The following is a 26,021-nucleotide window of genomic DNA, read 5'->3' as shown; positions in this document are numbered from 1 at the left end:
TAGATTTTTTTGTAGAGCCTCAATCTAGAAAATATTTTTCTAGGTACGTTTCTAGTTCTTCTCTGTAGAAACATGTCTTTTCTAGATAATTTTCTAGAACTTCAATCTAGACAAAAATTTTTACTAGAAACTTTTCTGCATCCTCTCCATAGTAAGAATTCTTTACTAGACCTTTTCTAGAGCCTCACTTAGAAAACATAATTTTGCAGATCTTTTATCTTGAAACCAGTGTTTTCTAGATTCTTTTCTAGAGCCTCATGCTAGAAAAATTTTTTCTAGATTCTTTTCTGGATCCTCTCTCTAGAAAAAACTCTTTTCTAGATTCTTTTCTAGAGCCTCAATCTAAAAAAACGTTCTTTTCTAGAATGTTTTATTGATCATTTCTTCTGAAATCATGTTTTTTTTGTTGTTGTTAGATTCTTTTCTGGAGCCTGATTCAAGAAAAAAAATTTAAATACTTTTCTACTTATTCTCTTTTTAAAAAGATACATTTCTAGATTTTTTTCGAAAACCTCAATCTAGAAAAAAAATCTTTTCTTGGAAATTTTCTCTATCCTCTCTCATGAAACAATTCTTTTCTAGATCATTTTCTAGAGCCTCAATCTATAAAACATTTTTTCTGGGTCCTCTCTCTAGAAAAAAACACTTTTCTAGATTCTTTTCTAGAGTCTCATCCTAAAAAAAAAGTTCTTTTCTAGATTCTTTTATGGATAACTCTCTTAGAAGAAAGATCTGTAGATTCCTTTTTAGAGTCTCACTCTAGAAAATTTTGTTCTAGATGCGTTTCTAGTTCTTCTCTCTAGAAACATGTCTTTTCTAGATGATTTTCTAGAACTTCAATCTAGAGAAATAAGTTTTTTAGAAACTTTTCTGCATCCTCCCTTTAGTAAGAGTTCTTTACTAGAGCCTTTTCTAGAGCCTCAACTTTGAAAACATAGTTTTCTAGATCTTATGTCTAGAAGCAAGTCTTTTCTCGATTCTTTTCTAGAGACGCATGCTAGAAAAAGTTTTTCTAGGCTGTTTTCTGGATCCTCTCTCTAAAAAAAACTTTTTTTCCAGAGCCTCAATCTAAAAAAAAACGTTCTTTTCTAGATTCTTTTATGGATCATTTCTTCTGAAAAAATGCTTTATTTATTTATTTATTTTTGCTGTTAGATTCTTTTCTCAAGGCTCATTCAAGAAAACATTTTTAGATACTTTTCTAGATGTTCTCTTTAGAAAAGGGACTTTTTGGATTCTTTTTGGAAACCAAAATCTAGAAAAAAATTATTTCTAGAATCTTTTCTAGATACTCTAGAAACAATTAATCTCTTGATCATTTCAGAGAACCTTAATGTGGAAAACTATTTTTTCTGGAGCCTCTCTCTAGAAACAACTCTTTTCTAGATACTTTTCTAGAGCCTCAACCTAAAAAAGGTTCTTTTCTAGATTCTTTTATGGATCATCTCTCTTAAAACAAAGTTTTTGTACATTATTTTCAAGAGCCTCATTCTTGAAATTTTTCTTCTAGGTACTTTTCTAGTTCCTCACTCTAGAAACATGTCTTTTCTAGATGATTCTCTAGAACTTAAATCTAGAGAAATATCTTTTCTAGAAACTTTTCTGCATCCTCTTTTTAGTAAGATTTCTTTACTAGATCCTTTTCTAAAGCCTCAACTTTGAAAACATAGTTTTCTAGATCTTCTATCTAGAAACAAGTTTTTTCTAGATTCTTTTCTAGAGCCGCATGCTAGAAAAAGTTTTTCTAGGCTCTTTTCTGGATCCTCTCTCTAGGAAAAACTCTTTTCAAATTTTTTCCTAGAGCCTCACTGTAAAAAAAAAAAAAAAAAAAAAAAAAAAAAAAACGTTCTTTTCTAGATTCTTTTATGGATCATTTCTTCTGAAAAAATGCTTTATTTATTTATTTATTTTTGCTGTTAGATTCTTTTCTCAAGGCTCATTCAAGAAAACATTTTTAGATACTTTTCTAGATGTTCTCTTTAGAAAAGGGACTTTTTGGATTCTTTTTGGAAACCAAAATCTAGAAAAAAATTATTTCTAGAATCTTTTCTAGATACTCTAGAAACAATTAATCTCTTGATCATTTCAGAGAACCTTAATGTGGAAAACTATTTTTTCTGGAGCCTCTCTCTAGAAACAACTCTTTTCTAGATACTTTTCTAGAGCCTCAACCTAAAAAAGGTTCTTTTCTAGATTCTTTTATGGATCATCTCTCTTAAAACAAAGTTTTTGTACATTATTTTCAAGAGCCTCATTCTTGAAATTTTTCTTCTAGGTACTTTTCTAGTTCCTCTCTCTAGAAACATGTCTTTTCTAGATGATTCTCTAGAACTTAAATCTAGAGAAATATCTTTTCTAGAAACTTTTCTGCATCCTCTTTTTAGTAAGATTTCTTTACTAGATCCTTTTCTAAAGCCTCAACTTTGAAAACATAGTTTTCTAGATCTTCTATCTAGAAACAAGTTTTTTCTAGATTCTTTTCTAGAGCTGCATGCTAGAAAAAGTTTTTCTAGGCTCTTTTCTGGATCCTCTCTCTAGGAAAAACTCTTTTCAAATTTTTTTCTAGAGCCTCACTGTAAAAAAAAAAAACAAAACGTTCTTTTCTAGAATGTTTTATGAATCATTTCTTCTGAAAATTTTTTTTTTAAGATTCTTTTCTGGAGCCTCATTCAAGAAAACATTTTTAGATACTTTTCTACTTGTTCTCATTTACAAAAAAGACTTTTCTAGATTCTTTTCGTATACCTCAATCTAGAAAAAGATCTTTTTCCAGAAACTTTTCCACATAATCTCTCTAGAAACAATTCTTTTCTAGATCATTTTCTAGAGTCTCAACCTAGAAACCATTCTTTTCTGCATCCTCTCTCTAGAAATAATCATTTAATCGATCCTTTTTTTAGAGCCTCAACTTAGAAAACATAGTTTTCCAGATCTTCTATCTAGAAACCAGTGTTTTCTATAGCCTCATGCTAGGAAAAAAAAATTCTAGATGCTTTTGTGGATCCTCTCTCTAGAAACAACTCTTTTCTAGATTCTTTTCTAGAGCCTCAAACTAAAAAATGCTCTTTTCTAGATTGTTTTATGAATCAGTCTCTTAAAACAAAGTTTTTGTAGTCATTTTCTAGAGCCTCATCCTAGAAAAAATTTTTATACATACTTTTCTAGTTATTCTCTCTTACACGAAGTCTTTTCTAGGTGATTTTCTAAAACCTCAATTTAGAAAAAAATCTTTTCTAGAAATTTTCTAGATCCTCTTTCTAGAAACGATTCTTCTCTAGATTTTTTTGTAGAGCCTCAATCTAGAAAATATTTTTCTAGGTACGTTTCTAGTTCTTCTCTGTAGAAACATGTCTTTTCTAGATAATTTTCTAGAACTTCAATCTAGACAAAAATCTTTACTAGAAACTTTTCTGCATCCTCTCTCTAGTAAGAATTCTTTACTAGACCTTTTCTAGAGCCTCACTTAGAAAACATAATTTTGCAGATCTTTTATCTTGAAACCAGTGTTTTCTAGATTCTTTTCTAGAGCCTCATGCTAGAAAAATTTTTTCTAGATTCTTTTCTGGATCCTCTCTCTAGAAAAAACTCTTTTCTAGATTCTTTTCTAGAGCCTCAATCTAAAAAAACGTTCTTTTCTAGAATGTTTTATTGATCATTTCTTCTGAAATCATGTTTTTTTTTTTTATTTTTTTTTTTTTTGTTGTTGTTAGATTCTTTTCTGGAGCCTGATTCAAGAAAAAAAAATTTAAATACTTTTCTACTTATTCTCTTTTTAAAAAGATACATTTCTAGATTTTTTTCGAAAACCTCAATCTAGAAAAAAAATATTTTCTTGGAAATTTTCTCTATCCTCTCTCATGAAACAATTCTTTTCTAGATCATTTTCTAGAGCCTCAATCTAGAAAACATTTTTTCTGGGTCCTGTCTCTAGAAAAAACACTTTTCTAGATTCTTTTCTAGAGTCTCATCCTAAAAAAAAGTTCTTTTCTAGATTCTTTTATGGATAACTCTCTTAGAAGAAAGATCTGTAGATTCCTTTTTAGAGTCTCACTCTAGAAAATTTTGTTCTAGATGCGTTTCTAGTTCTTCTCTCTAGAAACATGTCTTTTCTAGATGATTTTCTAGAACTTCAATCTAGAGAAATAAGTTTTTTAGAAACTTTTCTGCATCCTCCCTTTAGTAAGAGTTCTTTACTAGAGCCTTTTCTAGAGCCTCAACTTTGAAAACATAGTTTTCTAGATCTTATGTCTAGAAGCAAGTCTTTTCTCGATTCTTTTCTAGAGACGCATGCTAGAAAAAGTTTTTCTAGGCTGTTTTCTGGATCCTCTTTCTAAAAAAAACTTTTTTTCCAGAGCCTCAATCCAAAAAAAAACGTTCTTTTCTAGATTCTTTTCTGGATCATTTCTTCTGAAAAAAATGTTTTATTTTATTTATTTATTTATTTTTGCTGTTAGATTCTTTTCTCAAGGCTCATTCAAGAAAACATTTTTAGATACTTTTCTAGATGTTCTCTTTAGAAAAGGGACTTTTTGGATTCTTTTTGGAAACCAAAATCTAGAAAAAAATTATTTCTAGAATCTTTTCTAGATACTCTAGAAACAATTAATCTCTTGATCATTTTAGAGAACCTTAATGTGGAAAACTATTTTTTCTGGAGCCTCTCTCTAGAAACAACTCTTTTCTAGATACTTTTCTAGAGCCTCAACCTAAAAAATGTTCTTTTCTAGATTCTTTTATGGATCATCTCTCTTAAAACAAAGTTTTTGTACATTATTTTCAAGAGCCTCATTCTTGAAATTTTTCTTCTAGGTACTTTTCTAGTTCCTCTCTCTAGAAACATGTCTTTTCTAGATGATTCTCTAGAACTTAAATCTAGAGAAATATCTTTTCTAGAAACTTTTCTGCATCCTCTTTTTAGTAAGATTTCTTTACTAGATCCTTTTCTAAAGCCTCAACTTTGAAAACATAGTTTTCTAGATCTTCTCTCTAGAAACAAGTCTTTTCTAGATTCTTTTCTAGAGCCGCATGCTAGAAAAAGTTTTTCTAGGCTCTTTTCTGGATCCTCTCTCTAGGAAAAACTCTTTTCACATTTTTTTCTAGAGCCTCACTGTAAAAAAAAAAAAAAACGTTCTTTTCTAGAATGTTTTATGGATCATTTCTTCTGAAATGTTTTTTTTTTTTTTTTTTAAGGTTCATACCAAAATGTGTGGGATACAGCCAAAGCAGTAATTAGGGGAAGTTTTATATCTCTACAGGCCTACTTGCATAAAATAGAGAAAGAGAGGGCCAACGAATTGGGTTTACAACTAAAATTGCTAGAAAAGGAACAAATTAAAAACCCCCAGACAAACACAAAACTTGAAATTCAAAAAATAAAAGGTGAGATTAGTAAAATTGAAAGTAAAAAAACTATTGAATTAATTAATAAAACTAAGAGTTGGTTTTATGAAAAAACCAACAAAATAGACAAACCCTTAGTAAACCTGATTAAAAAAAGGAAAGAGAAAAAGCAAATTGATAGTCTTGAAAATGAAAAGGGTGAACTCACCACTAATGAAGAGGAAATTAGAATAATAGTTAGGAGCTACTTTGCTCAACTTTATGCCGATAAATTCGATAACTTAAATGAAATGGAAGAATACCTTCAAAAATATAGCTTGCCCAGATTAACAGAGGAAGAAGTAAGTAGTCTAAATAGTCCCATCTCAGAAAAAGAAATAGACCAAGCTATTAACCAACTTCCTAAGAAAAAGTCCCCAGGACCAGATGGATTTACAGGTGAATTCTACCAAACATTTAAAGAAAAACTAACTCCAATGCTATGTAAACTATTTGAAAAAATAGGGATTGAAGGAGTCCTACCAAATTCCTTCTATGACACAGACATGGTACTGATACCTAAACCAGGTAGATCGAAAACTGAGAAAGAAAACTATAGACCAATTTCCTTAATGAATATTGATGCTAAAATCTTAAATAAGATATTAGCAAATAGACTTCAGAAAATCATCCCCAGGATAATACACTATGACCAAGTGGGATTTATACCAGGAATGCAGGGCTGGTTTAATATTAGGAAAACTATTAGTATAATTGACCATATTAATAATCAAATTAATAAAAACCATATGATCATCTCAATAGATGCAGAAAAGGCATTTGATAAAATCCAACATCCATTCCTACTAAAAACGCTTGAGAGTATAGGAATAAATGGACTATTCCTTAAAATAATAAGGAGCATATATTTAAAACCTTCAGTAAACATCATATGTAATGGTGATAAACTAGAACCTTTCCCTGTAAGATCAGGAGTGAAACAAGGTTGCCCACTATCACCATTACTATTCAATATAGTACTAGAAACTCTAGCCTTGGCAATAAGAGCCGAGAAAGAGATCCAAGGAATTAGAGTAGGAAATGAAGAAATCAAATTGTCACTTTTCGCAGATGACATGATGGTATACTTAGAGAACCCCAAAGACTCTGCTAAAAAGCTATTAGAAATAATTCAGAATTTTAGCAAAGTCGCAGGATACACAATAAATCCACATAAATCCTCGGCATTTTTATATATCACTAACAAAATGCAACAGCAAGAGATACAAAGAGAAATTCCATTCCAAACAAATGTTGAGAGTATAAAATATTTGGGAATCCATCTACCAAAGAAAAGTCAGGAATTATATGAGAAAAATTACAAAACACTTGCCACAAAAATAAAATCAGATTTAAATAATTGGAAAGACATTCAGTGTTCTTGGATAGGCCGAGCGAATATAATAAAGATGACAGTACTCCCCAAACTAATCTATTTATTTAGTGCTATACCAATCAGACTCCCAAGAAACTATTTTAATGACCTAGAAAAAATAACAACAAAATTCATATGGAAGAATAAAAGGTCGAGAATTGCGAGGGAACTAATGAAAAAAAAGTCAGAGGAAGGTGGTCTAAGTGTACCTGATTTAAAGCTATATTATAAAGCAACAGTCACCAAAACCATTTGGTATTGGCTAAATAATAGACTAGTTGATCAGTGGCATAGGTTAGGTTCACAGGGCAAGATAGTGAATAAAAATAGCAATCTAATCTTTGACAAACCCAAAGATCCCAAAATTTGGGATAAGAATTCATTATTTGACAAAAACTGCTGGGAAAACTGGAAATTAGTATGGCAGAAACTAGGCATGGACCCACATTTAACACCACATACTAAGATTAGATCAAAATGGGTCCAAGATTTAGGCATAAAGAACGAAATCATAAATAAATTGGAGGAACATGGGATGGTTTACCTCTCAGACTTGTGGAGGAGGAAGGAGTTTGTGTCCAAGGGAGAACTAGAGACCATTATTGATCACAAAATAGAACATTTTGATTACACCAAATTAAAAAGTTTCTGCACAAACAAAACTAATGCAAACAAGATTAGAAGGGAAGTAACAAATTGGGAAAAAATTTTTACAGTTAAAGGTTCTGATAAAGGCCTCATCTCCAAAATATACAGAGAATTGACTTTAATTTATAAGAAATCAAGCCATTCTCCAATTGATAAATGGTCAAAGGATATGAACAGACAATTTTCAGATGATGAAATTAAAACTATTTCCACTCATATGAAAGAGTGTTCCAAATCACTATTGATCAGAGAAATGCAAATTAAGACAACTCTGAGGTATCATTACACACCTGTCAGATTGGCTAAGATGACAGGAACAAATAACGATGAATGTTGGAGGGGGTGTGGGAAAACTGGGACACTGATGCATTGTTGGTGGAGTTGTGAAAGAATCCAACCATTCTGGAGAGCAATCTGGAATTATGCCCAAAAAGTTATCAAAATGTGCATACCCTTTGACCCAGCCATACTACTACTGGGCTTATACCCCAAGGAACTACTAGAGAAGGGAAAGGGTCCTGTATGTGCCAAAATGTTTGTGGCAGCCCTTTTCATAGTGGCTAGAAGCTGGAAGATGAATGGATGTCCATCAATGGGAGAATGGTTGGGTAAACTATGGTATATGAATGTTATGGAATATTATTGTTCTATAAGAAATGACCAACAGGAGAAATACAGAGAGGCTTGGAGAGACTTACATCAACTGATGCTGAGTGAAACGAGCAGAACCAGAAGATCATTATACACTTCAACAATGATACTGTACGAGGATGTATGCTGATGGAAGTGGATTTCTTCAACATAGAGAAGAACTAATCCAATTCCAATTGATTAATGATGGACAGAACCAGCTACATCCAGAAAAGGAACACTGGGAAATGAATGTAAACTGTTATTTTTACCTTCTGAATCCAATTCTTCCTGTGCAACAAAAAATTCGGTTCTACACACATATATTGTATCTAAATTATACTGTAATATATTTAACATATATAAGACTGCTTGCCATCTGGGAGAGGGGGTTGGGGGAGGAAGGGAAAAAATCTGAATAGAAGTAAGTGCAAGGGATAATGTTGTAAAAAATTACCCATGCATATGTACTGTCAAAAAATGTTATAATTATAAAATAAAATAAAAAATTAAAAAAAAAAAAAAAAGAAAAGATTTTTTTCGGAATTGAGGTTTTCGAAAAGAATCTAGAAAAGTATCTTTTCTAAAGGGAATAACTAGACAAGTATCTAAAAATGTTTTCTTGAATGAGGCTCCAGAAAAATATCTAACAAAAAAAAAAAAAAAAAAAACATGATTTCAGAAGAAATGAACCGTAAAAGAATCTAGAAAAGGACTTTTTTTTAGATTGAGGCTCTAGAAAGAATCTAGAAAAGAGTTGTTTCTAGAGAAAGGTTCAAGAAAAATAGCTAGAAAAAATTTTTCTAGCATGAGGCTCTAGAAAAGAATCTAGAAAATACTGGTTTTTAGATAAAAGATCTGGAAACTATGTTTTCTAAGTGAGCCTCTAGAAAAGGATCTAGTAAAGAATTCTTTCTAGACAGAGGAGGCAGAAAAGTTTCTAGAAAAGATTTTGTCTAGATTGAAGTTCTAGAAAATCACCTAGAAAAGACATGTTTCTACAGAGAAGAACTAGAAAAGTACCTAGAAGAAAAATTTCAAGAATGAGGCTCTTGAAAATAACGTACAAAAACTTTGTTTTAAGAGAGACGATCCATAAAAGAATCTAGAAAAAAACGGTTTTTTTTAGGTTGAGGCTCTAGAAAATAATCTAGAAAACAGTTATTTCTAGAGAGAGGATCCAGAAAAAATAGTTTTCCAGTTTGAGGTTCTCCAAAATGATCAAGAAAATAATTGTTTCTAGAGTATCTAGAAAAGTTTCTAGAAATGTTTTTTTCTAGATTTTCGTTTTCAAAAAGAATCCAAAAAAGTCTCTTTTCTAAAGAGAACACCTAGAAAAGAATCTAAAAATGTTTTCTTGAATGAGGCTTCAGAAAACAATCTAACAACAACAACAAAAAAATAATAAACATTGTTTTCAGAAGAAATGATCCATAAAAGGATCTAGAAAAGTACGTTTTTTAGATTGAGGATCAATAGATCTAGAAAGAGTTGTTTCTAGAGAGAGGATCCAGAAAAGAATCTAGAAAATTTGTTTCTAGCACGAAGCTCGAGAAAAGAATATAGAAAAGACTTGTTTCTAGGTAAAATATCTAGAAAACAAGGTTTTCAAAGTTGAGGTTCTAGAAATGGATCTAGTAAAGAATTCTTTCTAGAGGTTGTATGCAAAAAGTTTCTAGAAAAGATTTTTGTCTAGATTGAGCTTCTGGAGAATCATCTAGAAAATACTTGTTTCTAGAGAGAATTAGAAAAGTATCTAGAAAAAGTTTTCTTGAATGAGGCTTTAGAAAAGAATCTAGAAAAGTGTTGTTTCTAGAGGGGGGATCCAGAAAAGAATGTTTTCTAGATTGAGGCTCTAGAAAATGATCTAGAAAAAAAGTTTTTCCAGAGAGAAAATCTAGAAAATTTCCTAGAAATGATTTTTTTCTAGATTGATGCTTTGGGTAAAATTCTAGAAAAGTATCTTTTTAAAAAGAGACTAAGTAGAAAAGTATCTTTAAAATGTTTTCTTGAATGAGGCTCCAGAAAAGAATCTAGGCGGAGCCAAGATGGCTGAGAAGATACACACGACTCTGTGAACGTCCTTACTCCCTCACAACCAATTAGATAAATCAGCCTCAGAAATAGCGTTGGACTGATAGATACCACAAGGACTTGAAGCACGACTTACCAGCTGAAGAGAATCTGGAGTTTCAACAGAAAAGGTCAGTTCCCAGGGGAGGAAGAAGAGAGGCCAGCACAGACGGGTGCTAGCATACTGCACTGATCGCTCTGGGAAGGGCTCTGGGATCAGAGAAACCACTGAGATAAAGGAATCTGGCACAGGCTGTTAGCTCTTCTCTGATTAAAATACAGCAGTTCAGAAGAGAAATCTAAATTATTTTAAAAATTCAAAGATAGATTAGATCTTCCCGGATCCTGGGGGTGACTCAGCAGATCTCGGCAACGGGGGGTGTGGCCCCTAGCTCCCACCTGAGACTAGTTAAGAGATTGAGAAGTGGGCAGATACGGCCCAAGGCAACACACACTGCCTGGCTCAGCTTAAGGCTGTGGAAATCAGCCCCAGAAGTCCCAGAGAAGTGGAACCTTTGAACTAGGGACCGCGATTTCTGGCAGACACTTCCAGTTTGAGCACAGGGACTTTTCACGTCATCTGCTGCAGACATCCACGCCCCAGCGGGACGCATAGGCTGGGCTTTGTGTCGCCTTTACTGTTCAGTCTCAAACCTCAGGGAAGCCGCTAGAACACAGCGCCCTCAAGGCACAGCAGTGCTGATCACCTCTGAGACACTTCCAGGGAGGGGGTGGGGAACTCTCTCTCTCCTAAGAGCTCTCTCTTAGCTCAGGCACAGGGTCCACTGCATCCATCTGGTCTGGGAGGAAGTGGTAAAGAAATAAATAAATAATTTCCTACCCCAGGGACAGACCCCAAAAGATTTTTTAAGTATGAGCAAGAAGCCCAAAAAAACCATAGATTCCTTCTACACAGAGAAAGAGCGGGTATCCAACCCCGAGGAAGTTAACAGCAGAGAGTCAGCAGATAACAACCTAAAGGGGAACGATTCCTGCCCCCCATCACATAACTCTCTCCATGAAGAGACTATTACAAAGTTAAGAAAGTTTGAAGAAAAATGGAGAAAGGAAAGGGAAGCTATGATAGAGAATAACAACATCCTGAAATTGGAGTTGGAAAAAATAAAGAATTCACAGGAGATGCAGGGAAACAAAATTTGTGAATTAGAAAAGGTTAAAAAATCACAGGAAAGTAGGATTTCTGAATTTGAAAAGATAAAAAAGTCTCAAGAAAATAGAATTTCTGAATTGGAAAAAGAAAATAATTCTCAAAAAAAATTAGGGAAATGGAAAAAAATTCAATAGAACAAAATAATTCATTTAAAAACGAAATTGGGCATTTACAAAAAGAACTAAAAACTGTGAAAGTAAAAAATAACTCTTTAAAAGTCAGGATGGAACAAATAGAAATGAATGATTCACAGAGAACCCAAGAATCAGTCAAACAAAACAAAAAAAATGAGAAGCTGTAGAACAATGTCACATACTTACTGGGAAAAGCTATAGACCTGGAAAATAGATCTAGGAGAGATAATCTGCGGATCATTGGACTTCCAGAAAACTATGACCAAAAAAAGAGCCTAGATTCTATTTTACAGGAAATTATCAAAGAGAACTGTCCAGAGATAATAGAAACACAGGGGAAAGTAGATGTTGAAAGAATTCATCGAATTCTTTCTGAAATAGACCCTAAAAAAAGAACACCACGGAATATATTGTGGCTAAGCTGCAGAATTACCACACAAGGAGAAAATCCTGCAAGCAGCTAGAAAAAAATTTTAAATACCAAGGTGCCATAATAAGGGTCATTCAAGATCTGGCTGCCCCCACATTAAAAGATAGAAGGGCCTGGAACCTGATATTCCAAAAGGCAAAAGATCAAGGACTGCAACCAAGAATGAACTACCCAGCTAAGTTTAGCATCTTTTTCCATGGAAGAAGATGGTCATTCAAGGAAATAGAGGAATTCCATATGTTTCTAAGAAAAAAACCAGAATTAAACAAAAAATTTGATCTACATCCACAAGACTGAAGAGAAACAGAAAAAGGTACACAGAACCCTTGAGAACGGTAACTCTGTTGTGGGTATATAAAAAGTACTCATGGATAATTTGATTTTACTGATATAAAAGAAAAAAAAGGGGGGTGTAGTAAAGGGAAGGAGGTCGTTTCAGAAAAAGGGGAAGGAATGATGAAAAGTGGGAAACTACATCCCAGGAAGAGGCATAGAAAATACACCATATCTGAGGGAATTTAGTGGGGGGGAGAATCATTGTGTGAATCTTACTCTCAACAGAAGAGGCTCAAAGAGTAAATAATTGACGTATTTGTTTTTCAGAGAATTTTCTCTCACCTCATTAAAAGGGGGAGAGGAAAAGGGAAAAGGAAAAGGAGAATAAGGGAAGGGATGTGGAGGGAGGGGGGAGGGATACTAAAAAAAAAAGGGGAGGGCTGCACGTCACAAGGGGGGTCTATAAATAAAATATTGGGGAAGGGGTTGAGGGGGGTCAAGGGAAAAAGCATAATCTGGGGATAATATGATGGCAGGAAATACAGAATTAGTAATTTTAACTGTAAATGTGAATGGGATGAACGCTCCCATCAAACGGAGACGGATAGCAGACTGGATCAAAAATCAGAACCCTACAATATGTTGTTTACAGGAAACACACTTAAAGCAGGGAGATACATATAGAGTAAAGGTAAAAGGTTGGAGCAGAATCTATTATGCTTCAGGTAAAGCCAAAAAAGCAGGGGTAGCTATATTTATCTCAGATCAAGCAAAAGCAGAAGTTGATCTAATTAAAAGAGATAAGGAAGGAAACTATATCCTGCTGAAAGGTAGCATAAATAATGAAGCCATATCGATACTAAACATATATGCACCAAATGGTATAGCATCTAACTTTCTAAAGGAAAAGTTAAGAGAGTTGCAAGAAGAAATAGACAGTAAAACTATAATAGTGGGAGATCTCAACCTTGCACTTTCAGATTTAGACAAACCAAACCACAAAACAAACAAGAAAGAAATTTAAAAAGTAAATAGAACATTAGAAAAACTAGGTATGATAGACCTTTGGAGAAAACTGAATGGAAATAGAAAGGAATATACTTTCTTCTCAGAAGTCCATGGATCCTATACAAAAATAGACCATATACTAGGACATAAAGATCTCAAAATTAAATGTAGGAAGGCAGAAATAATAAATGCCTTCTTCTCAGATCACAATGCAATAAAAGCTACATTCAGTAAAAAGTTAGGGGTAAATAGACCAAAAAGTAATTGGAAAATGAACAATCTCATCTTAAAGAATGATTGGGTGAAAGAGCAGATTATAGAAACAATTAATAATTTCACCCAAGATAATGACAATGATGAGACATCATACCAAAATCTGTGGGATGCAGCTACAGCAGTAATAAGGGGAAATTTTATATCTTTAGAGGCTTATTTGAAGAAAACAGAGAAAGAGAAAATTAACGAATTGGGCCTGCAACTTAAAAAGCTAGAAAAAGACCAAATTAAAAACCCCCAACCAAAAATTAAACTTGAACTACAAAAATTAAAAGGAGAAATCAATAATATTGAAAGAAAAAAAAGTTATTGAATTAATAAATAAAACCAAGAGTTGGTTTTATGAAAAAGCCAATAAAATAGATAAACCTTTGGTAAATCTGATCAGAAAAAAGAAAGGGGAAAATCAAATTGTTAGTCTTACAAATGAAAAGAGGGATCTTTCCACCAATGAAGAGGAAATTAGAGAAATAATAAGGAATAACTTTGCCCAACTTTATGCCAATAAATTTGATAACTTAAGTGAAATGCATGACTTCCTCCAAAAATATAGGCTTCCGAGATTAACAGAGGAGGAAAGAAATTGCTTAAATAGTCCCATTTCAGAAAAAAAAAATAGAACAAGCTATTAATCAACTCCCCAGGAAAAAATACCAGATGGATTCACATGTGAATTCTACCAAACATTTAAAGAACAATTAGCCCCAATGTTATATAAACTATTTGAAAAAATAGGGGATGAAGGAGTCCTACCAAACTCCTTTTATGACACAGACATGGTACTGATACCTAAACCCGGTCGATCGAAAACTGAGAAAGAAAATTATAGACCAATTTCCTTAATGAATATTGATGCTAAAATCTTAAATAAGATATTAGCAAAAAGACTTCAGAAAATCATCCCCAGGATAATACACTATGATCAAGTAGGATTCATACCAGGAATGCAGGGCTGGTTTAATATTAGGAAAACTATTAGTATAATTGACTATATTAATAATCAAATTAATAATAACCATATGATCATCTCAATAGATGCAGAAAAAGCATTTGACAAAATTCAACATCCATTCCTACTAAAAACTCTTGAGAGTATAGGAATAAATGGATTGTTCCTTAGAATAATCAGGAGCATATATTTAAGACCTTCAGTCAGCATAATATGCAATAGAAATAAACTGCAACTTTTCCCAGTAAGATCAGGAGTGAAACAAGGTTGCCCACTATCACCATTGCTATTCAATATAGTACTAGAAACGCTAGCCTCGGCAATAAGAGCCGAGAAAGAGATTCAAGGAATTAGAGTAGGAAATGAGGAAACCAAACTATCACTTTTTGCAGATGACATGATGGTATACTTAGAGAACCCCAAAGACTCTGCTAAAAAGCTACCAGAAATAATTCAAAATTTCAGCAAAGTGGCAGGATACAAATAAATTCACATAAATCCTCAGAATTTTTATATATCACTAACAAAATGCAACAGCAAGAGATACAAAGAGAAATTCCATTCCAAACAAATGTTGAGAGTATAAAATATTTGGGAATCCATCTACCAAAGAATAGTCAGGAATTATATGAGAAAAATTACAAAACACTTGCCACAAAAATAAAGTCAGATTTAAATAATTGGAAAGACATTCAGTGCTCTTGGATAGACCGAGCGAATATAATAAAGATGACAATACTCCCCAAACTAATCTATTTATTTAGTGCTATACCAATCAGACTCCCAAGAAACTATTTTAATGACCTAGAAAAAATAACAACAAAATTCATATGGAAGAATAAAAGGTCGAGAATTGCAAGGGAACTAATGAAAAAAAAACTCAGAGGAAGGTGGTCTAAGTGTACCTGATCTAAAGCTATATTATATAGCAGCAGTCACCAAAACCATTTGGTATTGGCTAAGAAATAGACCGGTAGGTCAGTGGAACAGATTAGATACAAAAGGCAAAAAAGGGTACATCTATAGCAGTCTAATCTTTGACAAACCCAAAGATACCAACATTAGGTGTTAGGATTACTAGGTGAGAACTCAGGTTGTCTGGACAGTGGCAAGGTGAGAATTCAGGTTGTCTGGACAATTACAAGGTGAGAACTCAGGTTGACTTGATAGAAGGAGCAAGCTCATTGGCTGAATACCATTTGAAGTATTGGTAGACACGGGTGCAGATCGTACAGTTATTAGAGGTGCCAATTGGCCCAGTCACTGGCCAAAGATTAAAGCAGACACCTACATGTCTGGGGTGGGAGGATCAATAGCAGCAGAAGTTAGTGCTAGGCCTTTGAGATGGGTATTTGAAGGAGAAACAGGAGCTTTTACTCCTTTTGTGGTTGAAAAAATTCCCCATCAATCTGTGGGGAAGAGACATTTTACAGCAGATAGGATTACAAATAAGCACTTCGGCTTTTTAGGCAGGGCTGCTGTTGAAGGCCTACCTGCACTTTCACCAGTTCCTATTCAGTGGAAGACTGATTCACCAGTGTGGGTAGAACAGTGGCCCTTAAGAAGTGATAAAATTCAGGCCTTATTAGACATAGTGTAAGAACAACTTGACCAAGGACACTTGCGGCCTTCTCTAAGTCCTTGGAATTCCCCAGTATTTGTGGTGAAAAAGAAATCTGGAAAATGGAGGATGTTAACTGATCTAAGAAGAGTAAATGAACAGATGGAAACTATGGGAACTCTTGAATCTGGACTTTCATCTCCTACTCAGTTGCCAAGAGAATGGCCTCTATGGGTTATAGACATTAAGGATTGTTTCTATTCTATCCCTCTAGATAAGGAGGATATGAAAAGATTTGCTTTTTCAGTGCCTAGTGTGAATTTGGCCGAGCCTTATAAAAGATATGAATGGACAGTTTTGCCACAGGGAATGAAAAACAGCCCTACTATGTGCCAAATGTATGTTGCTGCTGCTCTTGCTCCAGTAAGAAAAGCCTTTCCAAAAGTAATATTGTTACATTACATGGATGATATTTTGGTATGTGCACCTGAGGAACAAATTTTAGAAGCATGTTTACAAAAGACCATGGAAACATTAAAGTACTACAAACTGCATATAGCTACAGAAAAAATTCAAAGACATGCTCCTTTTCAATATTTAGGATATGAAGTATATCCTAAGACACTCACAGTACAAAAGCTTTCTTTAAGAACAGAGAAGTTGAACACCTTAAATGACTTTCAAAAATTAATAGGAGATATCCAATGGATGCGTCCAGTGTTAGGCTTAACTACCAATCAACTACAACCTCTATATGACATTTTAAGGGGAGACAGTGCTTTAAATTCACCACGCCAGCTTACAAAAGAAGCACAAAAGGCTTTGAGACAAGTTGAACTGGCTTTATCCAATGTGGTTGAAAGAGTCACTCAAAAACCCTTAGAAATATCAGTTTTTGCTACAAAAGAGGCACCCCCAGCAGTCCTTCATCAAGGAGACAGAGTGATTGAGTGGGTGAACCTCCCAGCACAACCAGAACAAAGCCTTATACCTTACCCAGTGCTTGTGGCTAGGATTTTATTAAAGGCTATTAAGAGAGTAACACAATTATCTGGAATAAGTCCTGAAAAAATATACACATTCTATACTAACGCACAAATTAATGTATGCTGTGAGACCATCCCAGAATGGCAAATTTTATTGGCCACCGCTCCAAATTTTGCACATGGATCTCCATTAACGATAACCCGGCTACTACATAATTGGCGATGGATCTTTGAAGAAAAGGTTTCTAAGGTTCCTCTTAAAGGACCAACAATCTTTACAGACGCCTCCAAAGAAAATATTTGTGCTGTATACTCTCATAATTTAACCATAAAGAGAGTAATCAGGACTCCTTTTCAATCCACTCAACAGAATGAATTATTTGCTATCATGCTAGCTCTCACTTATTACCCAGGAGACGTAAATATAATTACTGATTCAGCCTATTCAGTAGGTGTAGTACAAAGAATTGCCACAGCCCAAATAAAATTTGCAGCCTCTAATATTTATCAGCTCTTTAAGGAACTTCAAGAGCAAGTGAGAAAACATCCAGGCAAGATTTATATCTTGCATGTCCACTCACATAGTGGACTTCCAGGTCCCATTTTTGATGGAAATTCAGAGGCAGATAGCCTTCTAACCATGTTAGCCAGTAGTCCTTTATTTCAGGAAGCACAAGAATCTCATTCTAAATATCATCAGGCTGCCCGAGCTTTACGTTTACAATTTGGAATCACAAGAGAGGAAGCTAGGAGCATAGTAAAAAGCTGTACAGCTTGTCTTCCTTTCCACGCTCCTACACTCCCTCCAGGGAAGAATCCTTGTGGTTTGAGACCCAATGAAATCTGGCAAATGGATGTGACCCATTATAAATCTTTTGGTCGTCTATCTTTTATTCATGTCGTGGTAGACACCTTTTCAGGATTCACATTTGCAATGCCAGCAGCAAAAGAGACAGCCCAAGTGGTCACTGAATTCCTTATACAAGCATTTGCAATTATGGGTGTGCCACAAGCAATAAAAACAGACAATGGACCTGCATATACGTCCAAACATTTTACACACTTTTGTGCACAGTATAAGATTTTACATACCACGGGCATACCCTTTAATCCTCAAGGGCAGGCAATAGTAGAGAGAAGAAACAGAGATATTAAGACACTCCTCCAAAAACAAAAGAAAGGGGGAGCCACAGGTAACCCTAGAGAACTTCTAAATTTAGTTCTCTATACCATTAATTTTCTAATTTTTGACAAAGATGCACTGGCTCCAGCAGACAGGTTTTATAACCCACCAGAAGGGCAGTGTCCAGTGCGAGCATCTCCACTGTCCTTAGATAATCGCCAGGTGATGTGGAGAGATCCAGAAAGTGGTGAATGGAAGGGACCAGATAGGTTAACTGCCTGTATTTCTTCAGCAGGAGAAGGAATCAGATGGGTGCCAACGAGTCGTATTCCCCTTGTCCATCAGAGAGAGACAGAAAAAGAGAAAGATCTCAAAATAAAGGAGAAAATCTAAGAAACATCTGACACTGAAAGAGCATGGATAATAAGAAGACTGTTAAAGAACTTTAAAAGCAGCAGGAATCATTGGACTTCCTCACACAAGATGAGACTAATGGACAATGGACTTTTGGACATTTATAAATTTTCAATTTATGATTATTTTATGTTATTTGTTATATACTTCTAGCATGTATTATGTTACTATGTTACTATGTGCTTATGTAATTTATGTAATTATGTGTAATACTTCCCATATTGATGGATTTATGTTTCAAGGTCATGATTGTCCTATGTTCTAAATCAAAAGAAAGGGGGAGATGTTAAGATTACTAGGTGAGAACTCAGGTTGTCTGGACAGTGACAAGGTGAGAATTCAGGTTGTCTGGACAATTACAAGGTGAGAACTCAGGTTGACTTGATAGAAGGAGCAAGCTCATTGGCTGAATTGGTTCTTCCCAGAAGCCCTTGCATTATTCCACACCCATTCTCTGGGAGGATAAAAGAGGCAACAGTGGGCCTGGAAAACAGTCTGCCTGGAGAAGAATAAGAGCTGAGGAAGATTCAGAGCCAGGATTCAAGGAGAAGACTCTGTACTACATCTGGCTTGACTCAGCTCTCTTCAGGAAGGGAAGTCACTTCTCTGGACAAGAGTTAATAGCAACTGCTTGGAGACAACGGTTCGTTACAGGAAGAAGAATCTGTCTGAGAGATTTGAGTAGACACAGCAGATCTCTTCCCAGAGAGCGATCCGGCAGCTTCTGGAGATGACAGCTCGATACAATTAGGGATAAAAATTCATTATTTGGAAAAAACTGTTGGGAAAACTGGAAATTAATATGGCAGAAATTAGATATGGATCCACACTTAACACCATTTACCAAGATAAGATCAAAATGGGTCCATGATTTAGGCATAAAGAGTGAGATAATAAATAGATTAGAGGAACAGAGGATAGTCCACCTCTCAGACTTGTGGAGGAAGAAGGAATTTATGACCAGAGGAGAACTAGAGATCATTATTGATCACAAAATAGAAATAGAAGGCTGTGGAATGGAAGTCCCAGAGAAGCGGAACCTTTGAACTAGGGACCGCGGTTTCTGGCAGACACTTCCCAGTTTAAGCGCAGGGGATTTTCACGTCACCTGCTGCTGACATCCACGCCCGACCGGGACGCATAGGCTAGGCTTTGAGTCGCCTTTACTGTTCAGTCTCAACCTCAGGGAAGCTGCTAAAACACAGCGCCCTCAGAGCACAGCAGTGCTGATCACCTCTGAGGCACTTCCAGGGAGCGGGTGGGGAACTCTCTCCCAGAGCTCTCTCTTAGCTCAGGCACAGGGTCCACTGCATCCATCTGGTCTGGGAGGAAGTGGTGAAGAAATAAATAAATAATTTCCTACCCCAGGGACAGACCCCAAAAGATTTTTTAAGTATGAGCAAGAAGCCCAAAAAAACCATAGATTCCTTCTACACAGAGAAAGAGCGGGTATCCAACCCCGAGGAAGTTAACAGCAGAGAGTCAGCAGATAACAACCTAAAGGGGAAGGATTCCTGCCCCCCATCACATAACTCTCTCCTTGAAGAGACTATTAAAAAGTTAAGAGAGTTTGAAGAAAAATGGGGAAAGGAAAGAGAAGCTATGATAGAGAATAACAACGTCCTGAAATTGGAGTTGAAAAAAATAAAGAATTCACAGGAGATGCAGGGAAACAAAATTAGTGAATTAGAAAAGGTAAAAAAATCACAGGAAAGTAGGATTTCTGAATTGGAGAAGATAAAAAAAGTCTCAAGAAAATAGGATTTCTGAATTGGAGAAGATAAAAAAGTCCCAAGAATATAGGATTTCTGAATTGGAAAAAGAAAATAATTCTCAAAAAAAAATTAGGGAAATGGAAAAAAATTCAATAGAGCAAAATAACTCATTTAAAAACGAAATTGGGCATTTACAAAAAGAACTAAACACTGTGAATGAAGAAAATAATTCCTTAAAAGTCAGGATGGAACAAATAGAAATGAATGATTCATTGAGAACCCAAGAATCAGTCAAACAAAACAAAAAAAAAAAAAAAATGAAAAGCTGGAGAATAACGTCAAATACTTACTGGGAAAATCTATAGACCTGGAAAATAGATCTAGGAGAGATAATCTGCAGATCATTGGACCTCCCGAAAACTATGACCAAAAAAAGAGCCTAGATTCTATTTTACAGGAAATTATCAAAGAGAACTGTCCAGAGATAATAGAAACAGAGGGGAAAGTAGATGTTGAAAGAATTCATCGAACTCCTTCTGAAATAGACCCTAAAAAAAAGAACACCACGGAATATTGTGGCTAAGCTGCAGAATTACCACACAAAGGAGAAAATCCTGCAAGCAGCTAGAAAAAAACAATTTAAATACCAAGGTGCCACAATAAGGGTCACACAAGATCTGGCTGCCTCCACATTAAAAGATAGAAGGGCCTGGAACCTGATATTCCGAAAAGCAAAAGATCAAGGATTGCAACCAAGAATGAACTACCCAGCTAAGTTTAGCATCTTTTTCCATGGAAGAAGATGGTCATTCAATGAAATAGAGGAATTCCATTTTTTTCTAAGAAAAAAAACCAGAATTAAACAAAAAATTTGATCTACATCCACAAGACTGAAGAGAAACAGAAAAAGGTACACAGAACCCTTGAGAACTATATCTCTGTTGTGGGTATATAGAAAGTACGCATGGATAATTTGATTTTACTGATATAAAAGAAAAAAAAGAAGGGGGTGTAGTAAAGGGAAGGGGGTAGTATCAGAAAAAGGGGAGGGAGTGAAAAAAAGAGGGAAACTACATCCCAGGAAGAGGCATAGAAAATACACCATATCTGAGGGAATTTAGAGAGGAGGAGAATCATTGTGTAAATCTTACTCACATCAGAAGAGTCTCAAAGAGTAAATAATTGTCATATTTGTTTTTCAGAGAATTCTCTCTCACCTCATTAAAAGGGGGGAGAGGAAAAGGGAAAAGGAAAAGGAGAATAAGGGAAGGGACGTGGAGGGAGGGCGGAGGGATAGTAAAAAAAAAAAGGGAGGGCTGCGCGTCACAAGGGGGGTCTATAAATTGAATATTGGGGAAGGAGTTCAGGGGGGTCAAGGGAAAAAGCATAATCTGGGGATAATATGATGGCAGGAAATACAGAATTAGTAATTTTAACTGTAAATGTGAATGGGATGAATGCTCCCATCAAACGGAGACGGATAGCAGACTGGATCAAAAATCAGAACCCTACAATATGTTGTTTACAGGAAACACACTTAAAGCAGGGAGATACATATAGAGTAAAGGTAAAAGGTTGGAGCAGAATCTATTATGCTTCAGGTAAAGCCAAAAAAGCAGGGGTAGCTATATTTATCTCAGATCAAGCAAAAGCAGAAGTTGATCTAATTAAAAGAGATAAGGAAGGAAACTATATCCTGCTGAAAGGTAGCATAAATAATGAAGCCATATCGATACTAAACATATATGCACCAAATGGTATAGCATCTAACTTTCTAAAGGAAAAGTTAAGAGAGTTGCAAGAAGAAATAGACAGTAAAACTATAATAGTGGGAGATCTCAACCTTGCAGTCTCAGATTTAGACAAATCAAACCACAAAACAAACAAGAAAGAAATTTAAAAAGTAAATAGAACATTAGAAAAACTAGGTATGATAGACCTTTGGAGAAAACTGAATGGAAATAGAAAGGAATATATATTCTTCTCAGCAGTTCATGGATCCTATACAAAAATTGACCATATATTAGGACATAAAGATCTCAAAATTAAATGTAGGAAGGCAGAAATAATAAATGCCTTCTTCTCAGACCACAATGCAATAAAAGCTACATTCAGTAAAAAGTTAGGGATAAATAGACCCAAAAGTAATTGGAAATTGAATAATCTCATCTTAAAGAATGACTAGGTGAAAGAGCAAATTATAGAAACAATTAATAATTTCACCCAAGATAATGACAATGATGAGACATGATACCAAAAGCTGTGGGATGTAGCTAAAGCAGTAATAAGGGGAAATTTTATATCTTTAGAGGCTTATTTGAAGAAAATAGAGAAAGAGAAGATTAACGAATTGAGCTTGCAACTTAAAAGGCTAGAAAAAGACCAAATTAAAAACCCCCAACCAAAAATTAAACTTGAAATACAAAAATTAAAAGGAGAAATCAATAATATTGAAAGTTAAAAAAAATTGAATTAATAAATAAAACCAAGAGTTGGTTTTATGAAAAAGCCAATAAAATAGATAAACCTTTGGTAAATCTGATCAGAAAAAAGAGGAAAATCAAATTGTTAGTCTTACAAATGAAAAGGGGGATCTTTCCACCAATGAAGAGGAAATTAGAGAAATAATAAGGAGTTACTTTGCCCAACTTTATGCCAATAAATTTGATAACTTAAGTGAAATGGATGACTTCCTCCAAAAATATAGGCTTCCAAGATTAACAGAGGAGGAAAGAAATTGCTTAAATAGTCCCATTTCAGAAAAAGAAATAGAATAAGTTATTAGTCAACTCCCCAGGAAAAAATACCAGATGGATTCACATGTGAATTCTACCAAACATTTAAAGAACAATTAGCCCCATGCTATATAAACTATTTGAAAAAATAGGGAATGAAGGAGTCCTACCAAACTCCTTTTATGACACAGACATGGTACTGATTCCTAAACCCGGTCGATCGAAAACTGAGAAAGAAAATAATAGACCGATTTCCTTGATTAATATTGATGCTAAAATCTTAAATAAGATATTAGCAAAAAGACTTCAGAAAATCATCCCCAGGATAATAAACTATGATCAAGTAGGATTCATACCAGGAATGCAGGGCTGGTTTAATATTAGGAAAACTATTAGTATAATTGACTATATTAATAATCAAATTAATAATAACCATATGATCATCTCAATAGATGCAGAAAAAGCATTTGACAAAATCCAACATCCATTCCTACTAAAAACTCTTGAGAGTATAGGAATAAATGGATTATTCCTAAGAATAATCAGGAGCATATATTTAAGACCTTCAGTAAGCATAATATGCAATAGAAATAAACTGCAACCTTTCCCAGTAAGATCAGGAGTGAAACAAGGTTGCCCACTATCACCATTACTATTCAATATAGTACTAGAAACGCTTGCCTCGGCAATAAGAGCCGAGAAAGAGATTCAAGGAATTAGAGTAGGAAATGAGGAAATTAAACTATCACTTTTTGCAGATGACATGATGGTATACTTAGAGAACCCCAAAGACTCTGCTAAAAAGCTACTAGAAATAATTCAAAATTTCAGCAAAGTGGCAGGATACAAAATAAATCCACATAAATCCTCAGAATTTTTATATATCACTAACAAAATGCAACAGCAAGAGATACAAAGAGAAATTCCATTCCAAACAAATGTTGAGAGTATAAAATATTTGGGAATCCATCTACCAAAGAAAAGTCAGGAATTATATGAGAAAAATTACAAAACACTTGCCACAAAAATAAAATCAGATTTAAATAATTGGAAAGACATTCAGTGCTCTTGGATAGGCCAAGCGAATATAATAAAGATGACAATACTTCCCAAACTAATCTATTTATTTAGTGCTATACCAATCAGACTCCCAAGAAACTATTTCAATGACCTAGAAAAAATAACAACAAAATTCATATGGAAGAATAAAAGGTCGAGAATTGCAAGGGAACTAATGAAAAAAAAACTCAGAGGAAGGTTGTCTAAGTGTACCTGGTCTAAAGCTATATTATATAGCAGCAGTCACCAAAACCATTTGGTATTGGCTAAGAAATAGACCGGTAGATCAGTGGAACAGATTAGATACAAAGGACAAAAAAGGGTACATCTATAGCAATCTAATCTTTGACAAACCCAAAGATTCCAACATTAGGGATAAAAATTCATTATTCGGAAAAAAATGTTGGGAAAACTGGAAATTAGTATGGCAGAAATTAGATATGGATCCACACTTAACACCATATACCAAGATAAGATCAAAATGGATCCATGATCTAGGCATAAAGAGGGAGATAATAAATAGATTAGAGGAACAGAGAATAGTCTACCTCTCATACCTGTGGAGGAGGAAGGAATTTATGACCAGAGGAGAATTAGAGATCATTATTGATCGCAAAATAGAAGATTTTGATTACATCAAACTAAAAAGTTTCTCTACAAACAATACTGATGCAAAGAAGATTAGAAGGGAAGTAACAAATTGGGAAAATATTTTTAGAAACAAAGGTTCTTACAAAGGTCTCATTTCCAAAATATATAGAGAATTGACCCTGATTTATAGGAAACCAAACCATTCTCCAATTGACAAATGGTCAAGGGATATGAACAGACAATTCTCAGATGATGAAATTGAAACTATTTCCACTCATATGAAAGAGTGTTCCAAATCACTACTGATCAGAGAAATGTAAATTAAGACAACTCTGAGATACCACTACACACCTGTCAGATTGGCTAAAATGACAGGAACAAATAATGATGAATGTTGGAGGGGATGTGCGAAAACTGGGACACTGATACATTGTTGGTGGAGTTATGAAAGAATCCAGCCATTCTGGAGAGCAATTTGGAACTACGCCCAAAAAGTTATCAAACTGTGCATACCCTTTGATCCAGCATTGCTGTTATTGGGATTATATCCCAAAGAAATTCTAAAGAGTGGAAAGGGACCTATAGGTGCCAAAATGTTTGTGGCAGCTCTTTTTGTTGTAGCTAGAAACTGGAAGTTGAATGGATATCCATCAGTTGGAGAATGGTTGGGTAAATTGGGGTATATGAAGGTTATGGAATATTATTGCTCTGTAAGAAATGACCAGCAGAAGGAATACAGAGAGGCTTAGAGAGACTTAAATCAACTGTTGCTGAGTGAAATGAGCAGAACCAGAAGATCCCTATACACTTCAACAACAATACTGCATGAGGATGTATTCTGATAGAAGTGGAAATCTTCAACATAAAGAAGATCCAACTCACTTCCAGTTGATTAATGATGGACAGAAATAACTATACCCAGAGAAGGAACACTTGGAAGAGAATGTAAATTGTTAGCACTACTGTCTATCTACCCAGGTTACTTACACTTTCGGAAGCTAATAATTAATGTGCAACAAGAAAAAGGTATTTACACACATATATTGTATCTAGGTTATATTGTAACACATGTAAAATGTATGGGATTACCTGCCATCGGGGGGAGGGAATGGAGGGAGGGAGGGCATTATTTGGAAAAATTAATAAAAAAAAAAGCATTAATCAACATAAACTTCTGGTATTTATTAAAAGAAAATATACCTATATATGTGCTGATATACAATATAAATATAAATATAAATAGGGACATATTATATATGCATATATAATACATTAATGTGTAATATAGGCATGTATAAATTAGATATAAATATTTGTATAATTAAATAATTCTTTATAAAGATATTAATGGCTAATCTGAGTTTGACCTTATTTTTTATAGATATTTATATTTTTCTAGAAATCTAACACATCTTTGCTTAAAAGAACTGTTCATGAACTGTTATGAAGCCTTTGATCCAGCTTAAATATAAAGAAGATAATGCATTG

The sequence above is a fragment of the Sminthopsis crassicaudata genome, chromosome 5, assembly GCF_048593235.1.
Source record: "Sminthopsis crassicaudata isolate SCR6 chromosome 5, ASM4859323v1, whole genome shotgun sequence".
NCBI classification, from domain to species: Eukaryota; Metazoa; Chordata; class Mammalia; order Dasyuromorphia; family Dasyuridae; genus Sminthopsis; species Sminthopsis crassicaudata.
This window is presented reverse-complemented; position numbering follows the sequence as displayed.